At 35.5% G+C, this 19595-nt stretch overlaps 1 protein-coding gene across 2 annotated transcripts in view; it reads left to right on the top strand.

The window, feature by feature from the left end:
• The first annotated feature begins 8351 nt into the window (after window positions 1-8351).
• ATF7IP (activating transcription factor 7 interacting protein) overlaps window positions 8352-19595 on the top strand; it is a 118224-nt gene continuing 106980 nt past the window's right edge. For both annotated transcript variants that reach the window (XR_452335.2, XM_007196039.2), the window contains exon 1: window positions 8352-8510. The gene's annotated coding sequence lies outside the window, so the exon portion shown is untranslated. The remainder of the gene's footprint in view (window positions 8511-19595) is intronic.

Below are 19595 nucleotides of genomic sequence, written 5' to 3'. Positions count from 1 at the left end.
CCAATTTCTTCACATTCTTGTCAACCCTTGTTATTATTATTTGTTTGTTTTTGGTGATAGCCCTCCTAATTGCTATAATGTGGTATGTCATTGTGATTTTAATTTGCATTTTCCTAATGACTAAAGGTGTTGAGCATCTTTTCACGTGCTTATTGGCTATTTGTATATCTTTTTTGGAGATGTGTCTATTCAAGTCCCTTGACCATTTTTGAATTGGGTATGGTTGTTGTCATTGTTGTGAGTTATAGGAATTCTTTATAAATTCTAGATTTTCATTCAGATTTTCAAAGATTTTGTCCCATTAGGTGGGTTGTCTTCCTATTCTCTTGATATTGTCCTTTGATGCAAAAAAGTTTTAATTTAAAAACATTGAGAAATAATTGACATATAATATTTTATTAGTTTCAGATATACAACATAATTCAATATTTGTATATCTTGCAAAATGAACACCACAATAAGTCTAGTTAACATCCATCACCACACATAGTTACAAATTTCTTCTTATGGTGAGAACTTTTAAGATTTCTCTATTATCAACTTTCAGATACATAATACAGTGTTTTAAACCACAGTCACAAAGCCGTACACTACATACACATGACTTATTTATAACTGGAAGTTTGTACCTTTTGACCCCTTTCACTCACCTCCTTACCCCATACCTTTGGCAATTACCTGTCTGTTTTCTGTATTTATGAGTTTAGTTTCTACTTTGCTTTTCTGTTGTTTTTTAGATTCCACATGTAAGCGAGATCATATGGTATTTGTCTTTCTCTGACTTATTTCACTTAGCCAAATGCTCTCAGGATCCATCCATGTTGTTGCAAATGGCAGGATTTCATTCTTTTTTTTATGGCTGAATAATATTTCATTCTCTCTATATATACCACATCTTCTTTATTCATTCAGCCATTGATGGGCACTTAGGGTTGCTTCCATGTCTTGGCTATTGTAAATAATGCTATAAGGAACATGGGGGTGCATATATCTTCTTGAGTTAGTATTTGAATTTCCTTTGGATAAATACCTAAAAGGGTAATTGCTGGATCATATGGTAGTTCTATTTTTAATCTTTTGAGAAATCTCCATACTGTTTTTCATGGTGGCTGCACCAACTTACATTCCCAGCAACAGTGCACAAGGGTTCCCTTTTTCTCCACAACCTCATCAACACTTGATATCTCTTGTTGTTTTGGTAATAGTCATTCTAATAAGAGTGAGGCAATATCTCATTGTGGTCTTGATTTGCATTTCCCTGATGACTAGTGATTTGATCACCTTTTCATGTACCGTTGGCCATTTGTATGTCTTCGTGGAAAAATGTCTATTTAGATATTGTGCCCATTTTTCAATTGGATTTTTTTTTTGGCTTTCGAGTGTATGAGTTCTTTATATATTTTGAATATTAGCTCATTATCAATTATGAAATTGCAAATATTTTCTCCCATTCTGTAGGTTGCCTTTTCATTTGGATGATGGTTTCCTTTGCTGTGCAGAAGCTTTTTAGTTTGATATACTCCCACTTATTTATTTTTGCTTTTGTTGCCTTTGCTTTTGGTGTCAGGTCCAAAAAAATCACTAAGACTAATGTCAATGAGTATAACACCTATGTTTCTTTCTAGGAGTTTTATTGTTTCAGTCCTTACACTTAAGTTTTTAATCTATTTTGAGTTAATTTTTATATATGGTGTAAGACAGTGGTCCAGCTTCATTCCTTTGCATGTGGCTATCCAGATTTCACAACACCATTTATTGAAAAGACTTTCCTTTCCCCATTGTATATTCCTGGCTCCTTTGTTGTAAATTAATTTACTCTATATTTATGGATTTATTTCTGGGATCTCTATTCTGTTCCACTGACCTATATGTCTGTTTTTATGCCAGTACCATACTATTTTGATTACTATAGCTTTGTAATATAGTTTGAAATCAGGGACCATGATGCTTCCAGATTTGTTCTTTCTCAAGGTTGCTTTGGCTATTCAGGTGTGTGAGTGTGTGTGTGATTCTTTGTGACTCTTTAGGGTTTTCTGTATATCATATCATGTCATCTACATAATAAAACTGTCATAATGACAGTTTTACTGTTTTCTTTCTGATCTGTACAACTTTTATTTCTTTTTCTTGTCTAATTGCTCTGGTTAGGGCTTCCAATACTGTGTTAATAAAAGTGGCCAGAGTGGGCATTCTTGTATTGTTCTTGATCTTAGAGGAAAAGCTTTTAGCTTTTTACCCTTGAGGGTGATTGATAGTAATTGTGGGCTTGTCGTATATGGCCTTTATTATGTTGAGGTATGTTCCCTCTACACCCACTTTGTTGACAGTTTTTACCATAAATAGATGTTGAATTTTGTCAAACATTTTTTCTGCATCTGTTGAGCTGACCATATGATTTTTATCCTTAATTTTTTTAATGTGGTGTATCACATTGATTGATTTGCAGATGTTGAACCATCTTTGCATACCTGAAATAAGTTCTACTTTATCATAGTCTATGATTCTTTTAATGTATTGTTTGCTAATCGAATTCAGTTTGTTAATATTTTGTTGAAGATTTTGCATCTATGTTCATCAGGGATATTAGTCTGTTATTTTCTTTGCTGGTGGAATCCTTTTCTGGTTTTGATATCAGGGTAATGCTGTCCTCCTAAAATGAATTTGGAAGTGTTCCTTCCTCTTCTATTTTTTTGGAAGATTTTGAAGAGAATTGGAATTAGCTTGCCTTTAAATGTTTGGTAGAATTCACCAGTGAAACTATCTGGTCCTGGACTTTTGTTGTTGGAAAATTTTTGATTACTAATTCAACCTCCTTACTAGTTAATTGGTGTGTTCAGATTTTCTATTTCTTCATGCTTCAGTCTTGGTAGGTTGTATGTTTCTAGGAATTTATCCATTTCTTCTAGGTTGTCCAATTTATTGGTGTATAATTATTCACAGTAGTGTCTTGTGAGCCTTTGTATTTCTAGGGTATCAGTTATAATTTCTTCTCTTTCATTTCTGATTTTACTTATTTGAGTCTTTTCTCTTGGTGAGTCTAGCTAAAGGTTTGTCAATTTTTTTATCTTTTCAAAAAACCACCTCTTAGTTTCAGTGATCTTTTAAATTTTTTTTTTTAGCCTTTATTTTAATTATTTTTGCTCTGATCTCTGTTATTCCCTCCCTTCTACAAACTTTGGGCTTCATTTGTTCTTGTTTTTCTAGTTCCTTGTGGTATAAAGTTAGGTTGTATGAAATTTTTCTTGTTTCTTTTTATTTATTTATTTATTTATTTTAAACATCTTTATTGGAGTATAATTGCTTTACAATGTTGTGTTAGTTTCTTGTTTCTTGATGTAGGCATTTATAACTATGAATTTCCCTCTTAGAAAATCCTTTTGTTGCATTCCATAAGTTTTGGTATGCTGTGTTTCCTTTTTCATTTGTCTCAATGTATTTTTTGATTTCTCTTTGATTTCTTTTTTGACGCATTGCTCAGGAATGAAGCATTTTTATGAAAATAGAATTACTTATAATCCTAGAACTCAGTGTAATTTAGTTGCTAATTTAAAAACTGAATATCATGTTTCATTTATGTTCCATCAACATCTACATGTATGGTATACAAATATAAGAATAACATGGATTATTTAATATTAAATTTTTTTCCCCAAATGTTAGGAATACTGCAATACATTCTGAGTATCTACAGAACCACAAACTGGAACATTCAAAAAAGCAAGAAAATGGAGGTTTGACACTATTGGCAAGTGAATTCACTGTGCAAAAACCTATTAAGTCTGCACTAATAGCAGAGAAGCATCTGAGAAGTTAATGTTTTTTCTTACCTATCTTGCTGCTCAAATATTTGCATACTCTAAAGCTGTGTGTGTGTCTCTACTCACTAACCTTCACAACATTCTGATAGTTTCCTTTTGTTTTTGAGGACATAGAGCAAGAAATATGGAGAATCATTCCCGTGAGGCCTTGAAAAGTATTAGGAGAGCAGATATTTAAGATCACAGTTCCCCATGTGGTACTGCTGATTGTCATATTCCGAGCGACAAAGGCATTCATGTGTTCTTTTAAATGTGTGTGTGTATGTTTATTATATGTAGGGGCCTTCTAAAATATGAGGACCCAAACACAGGTCCCTCTTGCCCAGCTATAATTACAGTACTAGTTCTAGCCTTTTTACGAATGCCAGGCAATGTCTTTTACTTAGGACCCATTTTATCCATTTAGGTCACCTATCTACCTTTGAAGATTTTAAGGTATCCCTTCCCTTCTTTGATGACTTCCTGTATTAGTTTTCTATTGCCAAGTAACAAATTACCACAAATTCAGTAACTTAAAATAATGGCATTTATTATCTCAGTTTGTGTGGGTCAGGAGTTTGAGTCTGACTTAGATGGATCCTCTGCTCAGAGTCTCATAAGGCTATAATCAAGGTGTTATTTGGGCTGAATTTTCATCTGAGAGCTTGACTGGTAAAGAATCTACTTCCAAGTTCATTTGGTTTGTTGGTAGAATTCATTTCCTTATGGCTATATGATTGAGAGTCTTGGCTTTTTTGCTCACTGTTGGCTAATGCCCACCCTCAGGTTCTAGAGGCTATCCAAAGATTCTATAGGCCACTTGTAGTAACTTTCCATGTGGGCTTCTTCAACATGGCTGCTTACTTCATCAAACCATTAAAGAGAACCTCTCTCCTCAGGGAAGGCCCAGTTCCTTTTTAAAGGGCTTTTTCCAGATTAACTCAGGCCCATCCAAGATAATCTCTCTTTTAGTTATTCATAATCAATTTTTATGAGACCTTAACTACATCTGAAAAATTCACTCACCTTTGCCATATTCTATTGGTTAGAAGTAAGTCATGGGTTCTGTCCACAGTCAAGGAGAGAGGATTATACAGGTTGTGAATGCAAAGGGGTGGCGATCATCTTAGAATTCTATTTATCACACTTCCTATTCCAAGAAGTTATTTCTTAAGTTTTCCCAGGTTTGCCTACTTAACACCTCAGTAAACTTCTCTGAGAAATGGAGGATAATAATAAGAATTATCAGGTTATGGTTAATTCATATTCTTTCTTAATGGTAGTATAGGATGTACAGATAGAAACTGCTCAAGCTGATCTATGCCTGTACCATTACTACTCTGACAAGTACTACTAGTACTACTACTACTACTACTACTATGATTACTATTAGCTAACACTTATCAAAGTATTACTATATACCCAGTATTCCTCGAAGTGTTTTACCAGAATTTAATCTTTGTAAAAACCTTACCAGATAAGGGCTATTTTTTTCATGTCCATTTGATATTTCTGGAACCATTTGATTAGAGAAGTTTAGAACAGGTAGTAAGTAAGAATTAGAGAAAAAAATTTTAATTCAGGTAGTAAATCTTCAGAGCCCATTTTTTTTTTTTTTTTTTTTAAAGTTTTACTTGATTTTATTTATTTATTTATTTTACTTTTGGCTGTGTTGGGTCTTCGGTTCGTGCGAGGGCTTTCTCCAGTTGCGGCAAGCGGGGGCCACTCTTCATCGCGGTGCGGGGACCGCTCTTCATCGCGGTGCGCGGGCCTTTCTCTATCGCGGCCCCTCCCGTCGCGGGGCACAGGCTCCAGACGCGCAGGCTCAGCAATTGTGGCTCACGGGCCCAGCTGCTCCGTGGCATGTGGGATCTTCCCAGACCAGGGCTCGAACCCGTGTCCCCTGCATTAGCAGGCAGATTCTCAACCACTGCGCCACCAGGGAAGCCCCAGAGCCCATTTTTGTAATCACTAAGTTAGACTGTCTCATATTACAGTACTTAGAAACTTCAGTTTTCCTCTTCAGTTGTTCCTTTTTCAAGTTTATACTGTTTTTCAAAAGTTCAGTTTTCCTTGCTCAATTGCTGCTCAATTGCTACAACTGAAATTCATTTAAAAATGTTTATTATTTTAGGGTTTTTTGCTTTTTGTTTTTGGATTTTTTTTCTGTGATATTGCTTTACGCCAGCACTTTTTTTCTAGAAGTCTATTCAGCCTGTATATATAAATAAGCCCACAATGGTGGGTAAAATATGGAAATCCTTCAGTACTGATTGGTAAGTAGCCGCCCTACCCTGAATACCCCTCCTACCAGCCAGTCTGTCTTGGTGCCCAGCTGAAGAACCCCTGGGCCTCTCCACAATCCTACAACTAGAGGATTAACATTTGACAAAGTAGGGGGTCTTCAAACCTTCTTGTATTCTAATGGACCAGTGCCTGGTACCACAAGGATTGATAAACATTCTGAATATCATCCCACCTATAAATTGAAGCCATGCCTTTTTCTTTTCTCAGTGTCTTTGCATTTCTGTTTTACCTAATTTGAATTCTCCTTCTTTTGTACCTATTCTGACAGCCACTTTAAGTTCTACATTATAAGTCAGATCAAGCATCACCTGTTCTGTGAAATTTTCCTATATTCCATGAGGAAGTTTTAGGTTCTTTTGTTTTACATTTCTTTTCTACTTAGTATATACCTCCATGATAGTAATGATCTCATAATGTGTATCTGTATATATGACTCTTTCCCTACCAGAGGCAGTGTCATTTCCTCTGGGCATCCCCAATGCTTAGAACAGAGTGTGAATAAATAATAAAGGCTGTACTTGTTGAATGAAACAATGAATGATTGGTTAGATTAACCAGCAGGTAGACAGCTAAAGAGACTGTAAACATGTGGTTGAGGATATTTGAGGAGATTCAAACACAATAAAACTGTCTAACTGGAGTTTTAGGGAGGCAAGTCTAGAATATGAGCAAGAAAGAAAATTGATCAATTGGTGAGTTCATGTTCAATTACTTTCCCTTTGCCATTAGCCAAGACAATTGAGAGTGAACTATTATAAAAATGATTCCTTTCTATTTGCTTATAGAAGACAAAGAGAAACCTAATGACCTCTGTTATTCCTATCCCATTTCTCTTATTATAGAATGGAACTTTAAATATTGATATTATTTATAATTTGCTGAGCATCTATTTTATAATTGAGCACTATGTACTAAATAAATTACAATACATAATTTGTTATAACTGAGCTTCTATTTGTAATTTATTGAGCACCCATGTACTATGTTCTGTGCTAAGGACTTTACAAAGCTTAGCAATTAAGCAATGCAAATCTAATTGTGTTATTTCCTAACTTAAAACCTTTTAAGTGATTCCTCATTGCTTTCACAATGAAGTCCAGCTTTTAGGCAAGAAATCTATTAAATCAGTTCTCATGTTAGAGATTACTTCTTCTAGGAAGGCATTACTGATTCTCCAAGTCTAGATTAGGTGATCCTCCTAAAAGCCACGCAGTATTTCAACTAAGTTGAAAGCCCCAAATTATAGAAATAAGTATTAACCACCCTGCACTAATTTCTTATTACTTACAAAAATTTCCTGTTACTTTTCTGTCTCCTTCACTGTAGTAGAGATTTCTTGAGGACAGGCACCTAATATAGGTCTGGAACACCAGCATTGCTAAATAAATATTGAACGAATAGATTAATTTCAGGGAGAATTGATGTTAAAAAACGACAAACAAACCTCACCATATATTTGCTAGGCTGCTTTTGCTTTGCCAAACACACTTATATTTATCCTTTCATTTAGCCCTCTCAACTGATTTGAATTATAGCCATTATCACCATTTTAGAGAAGAGAAAACTGAGTAACGCACTTATTTCAAGGAACAGGCACGTAAGCAGGAGTACTTGGACATGAGCCCAGATATCCCAACAAATACAGAGGCACCTTTTTCATTACACTCTGTGGCCTTCATGAAGGGTTGGCTCCCAAAATAAAACTGAATAACAGGGATACAACAGGTGGAAGGGTATGACTGGAAGCGCTTGCTCTGGCACAGGACTGAAAGAAAAGATGTGTTTGCGCCACTCCCTCGTGACTTACACAGTCTGAAGTATATTTTCTGACTTTTTAATATAAACGATAAACAACCTAACATACTCCAGCCTTTTTCGAAAATCTTTCCCTCAGCTCTGTAACTTTCACCTACCTATTTCCTTCCTTCCTCCCTCCCTCCCTTCCTTCCTGAGGCTCATAGAGGGCGCTCACAAAGCGCTACTCACTGGTTGAGCAAGGCTCCACTCAAAAAACACACCTCACTGCAACTGAAAGGCGCAGCGCCACCACCTCAGACTTCCTTCTCTTTTCCACGGCAGGAGGCGGGGCCAATTTTTCTCATTCAAATAAAAAACCAGAAGATTTGCATGGGGAACGGCCAGTCCGTGAGCCCATTGGCTAAAAGCATGGTGGGCGTGACCAATATTACGACCGCCGAGCCCCGCCTACGATAATTTGCATAACGGCCCCGGCGCGTGCAAGGGAGAAGCGGGTTTGTTTTTGAATCTGCGGAGGCGGCGGCAGCGGCGGCGGCGGCGCGGCGACTGAAGCGTGCGAGACTGAGGCTGCAGCGGTGGGGACGGCTGCGCGGGACGGCTCTGTAGGAAGGAACTTGGTTCCCCCTCCCTCATCTCCCACCTCGAAAGGTATATGTGAGTCCCAGGGGCTATTATAACCACATTTTGTTACATTATTATTGTATTTCTGAAGAGTCAAGACCGCATTATGGCGGCTGCGGGAGCTGTGTTTGCGCCTGCGCGGTTGCGGAGCTGCGGGCGGGCGCTGCATGGGAGCACGTGATCTTGCGGGGTCAGGCTCTAGCTGCAGTTGTGCAGCTGGCGGGGCGGTGGCTGCGCAAGCGCAATATTCATTTTCAAGATCTAACGTTCTTGTTGGACGCCATTCGGGTTCTAGATTTAATTTTCCTCATTCTTGAGGGGTTTCGTTTTGTTACGCTCGAATTCCTATATTTTAAAAGGAAAACATTTCTCTTATGTTGTATTCCTGTACCGACCTCAAACTTCCTTCTTGTATTTCTCCGATTCTCTGAGAAGCTGTGGACTTAATTTTGTGTAAAAATGATTGTCCCCTTGTGGTTCTCGATTTTTATTTCACTTTAAGGGTATTGCTGGATTCAAGTTTATATTTAGGGGGCGGAAGATCAGCACCTAGTGGTGTTCTCACGGGAAGTGCAATTATTTGAACTGCATATTTGCAAATACATTTTTAACCCTATCTTTACCAGTTCTGTTATGGAATGTTTTCAAAATAGAAACTATTTGAGTTTTGGAAAAATGAGAGGGAGAGGGCACTGGAAGAATCTATATAATGTTGAAAAAGAAATCTCAATCTCCTTGGGTATTTATTTTTTAAAAAATATTTGATCCTCAGTCGGTGAAGTTTTAATTTAATCAGTGTGTGCCTCTGATCTTGCTTGCATTTGAGTTCTACATTTTTTTCTGTCTGATCACTTGTCCATTACTGCTTCAGTTAGATTATTTTTGGTACCTTGACTTTTAAAATTAATCATTTCCTTAGCATTTTGTTTGTAATGATATATAAAATATAGTACTTAAACTTGGTAAATTTTTCTGATAAAGAATTCTACAAAGAACTCCCAACTACACTGAGGCCTTTATGAGGAAATTGTGAATCATTGATAAATCAGTTGATTAAAAAAAACCAAACTGCCATATATACATGTGTGTAAGATACAATTGTTTTAGATTTTTAAAAATTGTGTGTTCCTGGTTTTAGTTTCTTAAAGTAGTTATAAGTGTGTTACTGATTATTTTACTTTAAAATGGTAGTGTCACTATATTTAAATCTGATATAAACCTCTGGGAGTTTTGTATGATTTGATATAATTCTACCATTGTGTAAATTATTTCTTACTGGGCTGAAAAATTGTAAATGGTTGTCATAAATTTCATCTGTGGTTTGTATATACAACAATTGTTTTCTTGGTTGGTTATGTAACTCTGAGATTAAGTCAGTCACTTGTCAAATGAAGAAGTGGCTGTTGCTTTATAATCTTGGTTGGTTTAAGGACTTTATTGCCTACAAGAACGGTTAAGTATTAAATAGATGTAATTGAAGGGAGTACTTCTGGTTGGTGGAGTTTTAAAAAATGACATCACAAAGGAGATAGAATGCAGTGATGGGAATAATTCTTTTTTTCTCAACAGAAAATTTGTTGATATAATTTTCGAACCTCCGAAGTCTTCTACAGAGAAATATATTTAGAGGGCAGTTGTGTAATCTTTTCCCTTTTATGCTTCCAGAGTAATTACCCAGCACACCGCCTCCACCCTCCAGACATTATTTCAGGTGTTTTAGAGTTGGAAATACATTGTATTTTCTGTATCTATGTCTATGTCTGTGTGTATGTGTTAGGTTAAGAAAAGAACTTTGATCATAGGGCATGGTTCATTCTGCACTTCCAAAAAAGTGAAATATTTTGGTTTATATATTTAAGCTTATGTTTTCATTTGCATATACAAATGATTGCCTCTTAGGTTAATGTGAAAGATCATAAGAGGCACTTGAAACACTGAAGAACATAATGTACTATGTAAATATGTATTGGTAGGACAGTTTTGTTGTTACATTTGTTAGAAAGGCAAGTATAGTTCTATAAACTTAAAACTAAGTTTAGTGAATTGTCTGAACATCTACTGTTTGTTCATTGGTACTCTATCAATAACAAGCATGTTTTGGAATTTCAGTTAATATTAAGAATAGGTTACCGAATGAATACCAAGTTACTGGGAGTCATTTAAAATCTTTTTCATTATAGCACATTTGGAAAGTATTGAAAATTAATTAGAAATAAACACTATTTTTTTGTGATTTTTGTGACTTTCCATTTATTGATTGATCAATTAGTTTATCATTTGGATCATAATTTCATTCCTGCCCTTTTAACTTAGTATTATATTGTGGATATTTATCCATTTCATTATCCTTTTGAAATTTTTTTTTAAATGATTACATAATAGTTATTTTGTGAAAATATCCCAAATTATCAAATGTTCTTGAAATATATTTTTAAATGGCTACGTAATATTGGTGTCTTTAATAAGAATGTACTGTGACTTACTAAATCTTTCTTTCCGTATTGAACATTTTGTTGCCCATTTCTGTATTGTAAATAAAGCTGCAGTGAACATCCTTGTACGTGAGTCATGATCTACATCTCATAATACTTTTTTGAAATTACTGTTACAAAGGGCTTTTAAAGTAATTTACAGAACTGATAAAAACTTAGTTTTATTGAAAAGCATTTCCTATACCACCATCAATTTGGTGGTTAGCATTTTTTCTGATAACTAGTGAAATTGAACTTTTAAATATTTAATATATATGCAACTTTCTCATTTTTTGTGACTTTGCTTTTTGAGGTTATTTTGTGTATCTTTTTCTGTGGTAAATGTTAATGTCTTCCTTATGTGTAAGTTATTTATGGATATTAGCCCTTTGCTTTTCATATTTCTTGAAGTTCTTTTTTCGTTAAGATTTTTTAAAAAATTGCTATGGTTTTACATATTTAGAATTGTTACATTTTTAAAAAAAATTTATTTATTTATTTTTGGCTGTGTTGGGTCTTCGTTTCTGTGCGAGGGCTTTCTCTAGTTGCGGCGAGCGGGGACCACTCTTCATCGCGGTGCGCAGGCCTCTCACTATCGTGGCCTCTCTTGTTGCAGAGCACAGGCTCCAGACACACAGGCTCAGCAGTTGTGGCTCACGGGCCTAGTTGCTCCGCGGCATGTGGGATCTTCCCAGACCAGGGCTCGAACCCGTGTCCCCTGCATTGGGCAGGCAGATTCTCAACCACTGCACCACCAGGGAAGCCCAGAATTGTTACATTTTTATGAAGTCAAATGCACTGCTTTTTCATGTGTTATTTCTTCCAGGAGTTCTCTGCATAAAAAATATTGTAAGATGAACTAAATGTTCGTCTGTTCTGTTTATTTTTTCTAGATGTTTTAATTACCTTAAAAAATACCTTTTAGCCTATATGGAGTTTATTTTGACATTGCGTAAAGATGGGTTGCTCGTTTCCATCTTTTCCTAATTTTCTTAGAATTTTATGTTGATGATACATTTCTTCTTTTGATCATAACTTACTAAGTTTGAGCTATCAATTCTGCTTCATTTACTAGGGATATTTAACTTGAAGTCCATTGGCCTTTGGGGGTTCTATAGATACTTAACTTCCGTGGATTCCATGATATACGCAATTTTGTGTGAATGTACATATGTGCTTTTTTTTTTTCTGGGGAAAGAGTTACAGTTTTATCAGCTTCTCACAGCAATATGTAATGTAAAATCTAAAAGCAGGTTAACAACCCTGGAACTGGGCCTTGTTTTTCTATAGCAGTACTACATTGTCTTATTTGCTGTAGTGCTATAGACTATATAAATATATGAAGGGGCAGTAGATACCATTCCTTTTCACAATTTTCTAAGCTAATTTTCCCTCCTTTTGTACATACATTTGGCAAAGTTTAAAAAAAGCCAACTATTTGAAGTTTTGTTTAGAATTGCATAAAACCTAAATTAGGGTAAGTTTACATATTTATACTGTAAGTTTTTTTTTTTTTAATTCATGAATATGATGCATTTCCTGTAGATCCCACAAAAATGTATTGTTTTTAGGAACTCTGAGAAAAATTGTGCTACTGTTACTTTTTATTAAGGTGTTATTTTACTGGTTTCCTATAATGGTGTAATGTTAATAGGAATGACATGGTAGAGGATATAGGACAACATTTCCAGTTTTAATCTGCTTTAGGATATAGCATCATGAAAATAGTGCAAGTATGAAGTTAGAGATGAGAAAAATAGGTTACCAAGATAAAGTGTTCTACAGTATTTGAAAATAGAATTTTTCTTCTGTGTTTAACATAGACCTTTTTTTTTTCTTCCAAATTTATTTATTTAATTTATTTTTGGCTGTGTTGGGTCTTCATTGTTGTGTGTGGGCTTTCTCTAGTTGCAGCGAGCGGGGGCTACTCTTCATTGTGGTGCGCAGGCTTCTCACTGTGGTGGTTTCTCTTGTTGCGGAGCATGGGCTCTAGGCGCACGGGCTTCAGTAGCTGTAACGTGCAGGCTCAGTAGTTGTGGCTTGCTGGCTCTAGAGTGCAGGCTCAGTAGTTGTGGTGCATGGGCTTAGTTGCTCCATGGAATGTGGGATCTTCCCGGACCAGGGCTCGAACCCGTGTCCCCTGCATTGGCAGGTGGATTCTTTTTTTTTTAACATCTTTATTGGAGTATAATTGCTTTACAATGGTGTGTTGGTTTCTGCTTTATAACAAAGTGAATCAGCTACACATAAACATATATCCCCATATCTCCTCCCTCTTGCGTCTTCCTCCCACCCTCTCTATCCCACCCCTCTAGGTGGTCACAAAGCACTGAGTTGATCTCCGTGTGCTATGTGGCTGCTTCCCACTAGCTAGCTATTTTACATTTGGTAGTATACATAAGTCCATGCCACTCTCTCACTTCGTCCCAGCTTACCCTTCCCCCTCCCTGTGTCCTCAAGTCCATTCTCTATGTCTGCGTCTTTATTCCTGTCCTGCCCCTAGGTTCTTCAGAACCATTTTTGTTTTTAGACTTCATATACATGTGTTAGCATACGGTATTTGTTTTTCTCTTTCTGACTTACTTCACTCTGTATGACAGTCTCTAGGTCCATCCACCTCACTACAAATAACTCAATTGCATTTATTTTTATGGCTGAGTAATATTCCATTGTATATCTGTGCCACATTTTCTTTATCCATGCATCTGTCATTGGGCACTTAGGTTGCTTCCATGTCCTGACAGTTGTAAATAGAGCTGCTGAATATTGTGGTACATGACTCTTTTTGAATTATGGTTTTCTCAGGGTATATGCCCAGTAGTGGGATTGCTGGGTCGTATGGTAGTTCTATTTTTAGTTTTTTAAGGAACCTCCATTACTGTTCTCCATAGTGGCTGTATCAATTTACATTCCCACCAACAGTGCAAGAGGGTCCCCTTTTCTCCACACCCTCTCCAGAGTTTATTGTTTGTAGATTTTTTGATGATGGCCATTCTGACTGGTGTGAGGTGATACCTCATTGTAGTTTTGATTTGCATTTCTCTAATGATTAGTGATGTTGAGCATTCTTTCATGTGTTTGTTGGCAATCTGTATATCTTCTTTGGAGAAATGTCTATTTAGGTCTTCTGGCAGGTGGATTCTTAACCACTGTGCCACCAGGGAAGCCCAACCTTTTTTTTTTTTTTTAAAACAGAGATTTTGAAAAGTTATCTGATTCATTTTTTGGCCAGTATGGAGCCTAATAAATAATATATAATTAAGGTAAAAAAATTTCTTTTTAGTCTCTTTGGTAACATTAAATATTTCTCTCATAAGGATGTTTCCCTAAGTATTAGTATACGTTCATTCTCTATTAAATCTATTCTTTGTGCTGATTGAAGAGAAAAGTATAATCTTGATTGATAGTGTATTTCAGTTGTAATCCTACTTTTTAAGAATTATTTTTATATTAGGTACAGGAAAGAATGTCAGATTATTGTAAAAATATTTTTGTTGAATATAGTTAAACTTGAAAAATTGGTGGTTGCATGTAAAGAAGAAATCAAGGAAGTTAAAGATAGAAATCAAATGGTAAAATATTATTGGCTTTATAAAAATAAATCTAGGAAATAGGTAGAAATTGTGTTAAGATATTATTGGCTTGTCTTCAGCATTTTCTTTCTTTCTAATGAAAAAATTTTGCTTTTGGATATTTTTCAAGCAAATCCACTTATAGAAGTTTGCGTATTTTTATTTTTTTGTGTATGACCTTTGCCCTTACCTGAGAACTTTTCATACTTCTGATGTATTGTGATTTGTGTTTTCAGACTATAATAGATAGTTAGGGACAGGAGAAATGCTACTAGAAAAATGCATATGGATAGGGGCAAGAAGAGATGGCTGGCATCTTGATAGTGAAGAGCGGTCAGATGTCAAGTGTTAGAACAAGAATTTAAAAACTTAGTTTTGAGGTTATTTAATTTGGGAATTGTTATTCTTAAAGACAAATTAGTGTTTATAGCACGTTCATTATGGTAATAGATGATCTTATGATTCTGAATTATAAGAATATTTAATTATGCTAAATTTGTTCAAGAAGACAAAGAGGTGTATGATTTGGTTTAGAAAGATTTCTATTATACTTTTTGTTTTTAAGTTTTGAGGTATATGGAAAATGCATACATTGTCATACCAAGTTTTTCAAAGGAGTCACATGTAGAAAGAAGTTGAGAGTGAAGTTCTTGCTTTTGAGTTCCTAACAGCTGTAGGGCATTATAAATAAAAATAAGGTGATATTTTAACAGTAGATTACAAAAATATCAAGTAGCTCTGGGGAGCATTGTCCTTGTTAGTTTCCTAGAGTATCTAGAAACTACCTATCCATTAGTGGAGCTTCTTTTTTTTTAAAATCCTTGCCCATTTGATCTTGTTATGTTCTTTAGAGAGTCCACGGCTAAAAATTACTTCTTAGTGTTCTTAGATTGTCATGCAATCTGCAGAGGAAATCAGTGTTTTTTTTCTGTTATTTTACTTTTTTCAAAGCAGAGAAGTGAATTCCATAAAATTAAACTGTTTATTCCACCATACACCAAGTTGTATGGTGGAATCCATCTTGTATTGGAGACACTATGATTGCTGGGCAGCATTTCCAGTTTTTTAAGTGCTGCAAAGTGAGAAAACCAGGGCGCTAGTGTTTCTTTATGCAGTGTGAACGTTTTCAGTTTTGAATGTTGATCTTTGGGTTTTTGAGTCTTTAAGAGAATGACCGGGGCATCTCCTTGGTCACCTTCCAAAAAATGTGGCAGGCCTAAGGGTACAGTTGATATTATCTTCCTGAGAGTCTTTATAATTGGACCTATGTAAACATGAATGTCTGGGAAATGAAGATGACCTTTACCATCAGAAATATTAACTTTACCATCAGAAATATTCACTTATTCATGTCTGCAATTTTTCATTGTTTAGAATATTATTAAGAATTTTGTGTTATTTTGTGTTATACAGAATAACAGAATTATCAGTTATAGTTCTGATAACTAGGGATAACTAGATATATTCCCTTTAGTTTGGGAGAGAGACCCCTTTTTATTGATGATGATGTGAGGTAGTAGTGTTATTATGTCAAACTGTATAACCCTTTCTCCCTTTCTTTGTTGTTTGTGTAGCCCTGTGCTACTTTGGGAACTACTGTCTTGGTAGGTACCCAGGAATTATGTGTATGCCGCTTTTACATTCTAATAAGGAACTTGAATTGTATATTGGAATAGTGGTTCTCAGAACTGACAGGGCTGTAAAAGGATCTCTCCTTGAGCCAGTAATTGTCCAAGATGATGTCTTCCATTTTGTGGAAAGGTAAACTTAGAAGGTAGGAAGAGTTTCTGCTGTTTTGAGGACCAGGAGCAAAAGAAAAAGAGATTGGTGAAACAATAATGAATGACTTGACTGCTTCAGCTCATTTTCAGCTAAGATTTTCCAGCTTAGGAGTGTACCTGCCCTGTTACCATTATTAGATTAAATGTCTCAAGAAAAGGAAGAAATGGGGAAGAGTATGGAAAAGAGACTGTTTTTGAACTTCTTTTATTTCCTTTTAGGTAGTCAATGTCAGGAGCTGATTGGATTACAGTAAAGGCTAAACTGCTCTGAGACACTTTGTTACTATTAAGGATGATGTTTATTTCTCTTGTGTAATAATACAGAGGAAAACTCTTCAGGTTTGTAAGTGGCTTTGGCTTAATGTATGGTTTCCATATGTTGAACATGGTTTCTAGGTTGAACATGGCTGCTTTCACCAGCCAGGGGCAAGGGAGAAAGAACAGTGGGAGTGCACACTCATTGTTTTGAGAGCCTCATCTGGAAGTAGTACTATCATTTAGATTCATGTGTTATGGATGAGAATTTAATCAGTGGAACATACTTAGCTGGGAAAGGTAGGCTGGGAAATGTAGTATCTGGCTGCACAACCATGTGTTCAGCTAAAATTAGAAAATTTTATAAAAGAAGGGGAGAAATGGGTATTAGAGAACAGTTAGCCTTTTCTGCTACTAAAGGCAGCTGGAGAAGTGGTCTCTAATTAATTCATAATTTGATATTGAAAACTGGTTTTCTGTTTTAAGAATTAGATCCAGTTGTAACTCTATATATCTTCCTTTGAAATGGAATTTTGAGAGCTTTGTAGTCATGATTCCTGACAGATTGTAGTTACTATAAATATTTACCTTATTAGGTAGAGTTTTTCCTCTTTATGCTTGCTTTTGAAAACATTAAATCATGATTAGTTTTGCAAGAATTCAGTGTACTATCTTTGAATCTTGCCAGTTAACTTTAAAAGGATGAAGGACTGTAGGTAAACTCTGACAGTTGTTTGAACTGCTTCTTTTAGTTTCAAAGTTGAGTTTATGATTTCTCAAGATGGAAAATGTGATTTTTCAGGGCCTTGTAATATACACAGGTAAAAAATAACTGTGGTGATAAATTCTTTGCTTACAAGTAAAACTTATCTGATAAGTAAGTAATAAGTAAGTAATTAACAAACAGCTCTCTGTAGATAAGTGTAACACAATAGATATCTGTGTAAGGCACAGAAAGTGGGACTCTGTTGGAGGGAGATCAAGGAAACCTTAGAAGAGTTGTATTTAAAAAATTTTTTTTAAAAAATATTTATTTATTTATTTGGCTGCACCGGGTCTCAGTTGCGGCATGTGGGATCTTTAGTTGTGGCATGCGGGATCTAGTTCCCTGACCAGGGATCGTACCTGGACCCCCGGCATTGGGAGCATAGAGTCTTACCACTGGACCACCAGGGAAGTCCCAGAAGAGTTGTATTTTAAAAGAAGAATTAGAAGGATATTCTTAGTAAAGGGAATAAAGAGGGTAATCAAAATCTCAGAAGTGGGAAAGAAAGTATTATGTTTAGGAGAACATATTCTGATATAAATCCTTGATTTTTGTAAATAAAAAATCATTCATGCCATGCTGCCTGCATAATGTACCTAATAAAGGATATTGTTATCCTCAGCTGGAAGTTCTCTAATTTCTCTTTTTACTTTGTATCTCTTTTAAAGGCATTTATTCCTTTCAACTTTTATGTTTATAGTTATTTGTGTAGTACTTTATAAGCTTCCTGCAGTTAGGAATTTTATCTTACTGATGTATCTGGCAAATGTTGCATTTTAAAGACAAACCCTTTCTTTTTTTTTTTTTTAAACTTATTTTGTTATTATTATTTTTTTTTAACTTATTTTTATTTTTAATTAATTAATTAATTAATTTTTTTTGGGGCTGTGTTGGGTCTTTGTTGCTGCACGCGGGCTTTCCTCCAGTTGCTGTGAGCGGGGGCTACTCTTCGTTGCAGTGGGCGTGCTTCTCATTGCAGTGGCTTCTCTTGTTGCAGAGCACGGGCTCTAGGTGCACAGGCTTCAGTAGTTGTGGCATGAGGGCTCAGTAGTTGTGGCTCACGCACTCTAGAGCGCAGGCTCAGTAGTTGTGCCACATGGGCTTAGTTGCTCCATGGCATGTGGGATCTTCCCGGACCAGGGCTCGAACCCGTGTCCCCTGCATTGGCAGGCAGATTCTTAACCACTGTGCCACCAGGGAAGTCCGACAAACCTTTTCTAATTAGGTATAATAAGACTGCTAATAAAAGTATAAAATTGCATTCCACAATACCTACCTTAATATTCAGTAAATATTTGCTTATTGAAAGAATAGAACCCCTTTGTTTTAGGTGCAGAAAAAAAAAAAGAGTAAGATGTTCTAGCTCCTTTCATTTAATGCATGATAATCTACACGTCAGAACTTTTAGTTGTTGTTGTTTTTAAATAATTAACCATGAAGTTTACTTAGCCAAGCATCCACTGGGTAAATTGTCAAAAGATTTGACAGGCACTTTGCATCTGGAAAATTATAAATAGTAAAATAACTTTTGGAAAAAATTCTTCAATCCCATTCATTAAGAAATAGAAAAAATTTAAAGAACACCATTGCTTACCTATTAATAAGAAGTTTCTAAAATATAATTCTGAAGGACATATGTATGAAATTAATAAGGGTTTGATGAAAAGATGGAATGACATAATTATTTTGTGTTGTGTAATTCTCTTCTCCATCAAACATATTTTAAGTGATATAATAGTTGGCAGATTAAAAATATGCAAGCAAATTGACAGAAGAAAAAGAAAGAACAAAAGAAAAGACAAAGAATTTTCCTAAAACCAGTTAGTAATATCATGAAGTGGAAAGTATAGTAATTTTGTATTGGAACCTGGCCAATTTGTGTTTCCCAGCAGTATTTCTTACATATAAAATGGTGATACTACCTACCTGGTAGGCTTATTTTGAGAGATTAAATGAGATTAATTATATAAAATGTTAGCATTTGTTCCTGACACACTTTTCATCTCTGGCTTCAACCAATTGATGAATCTATTAGTAAGACATGAATATTTACTAAGAGGCAGCTATGTGAAGCTTTAGGGAGCCCTGCAGTACAAGGAGATATATGGAAAATGACAGTATTCTTCCTTACTGGAGCTAGAACTTATATACGTTTAAAAAGCAACTTAGAAAAGTAGGTTTGATCATGCCCCTTACTAGTAGGAAAAATATGCATTTAGAAACGTAGTTTATTTGCAAAGGTTTGTGAGAGGGTCCAGCTTTAGGAC

This window comes from Balaenoptera acutorostrata, chromosome 11 (genome assembly GCF_949987535.1).
Source record: "Balaenoptera acutorostrata chromosome 11, mBalAcu1.1, whole genome shotgun sequence".
Lineage (NCBI taxonomy): Eukaryota > Metazoa > Chordata > Mammalia > Artiodactyla > Balaenopteridae > Balaenoptera > Balaenoptera acutorostrata.
Note: the sequence above shows the minus strand (reverse complement) of the source record. Positions and strands in the feature narration are given on the sequence as shown.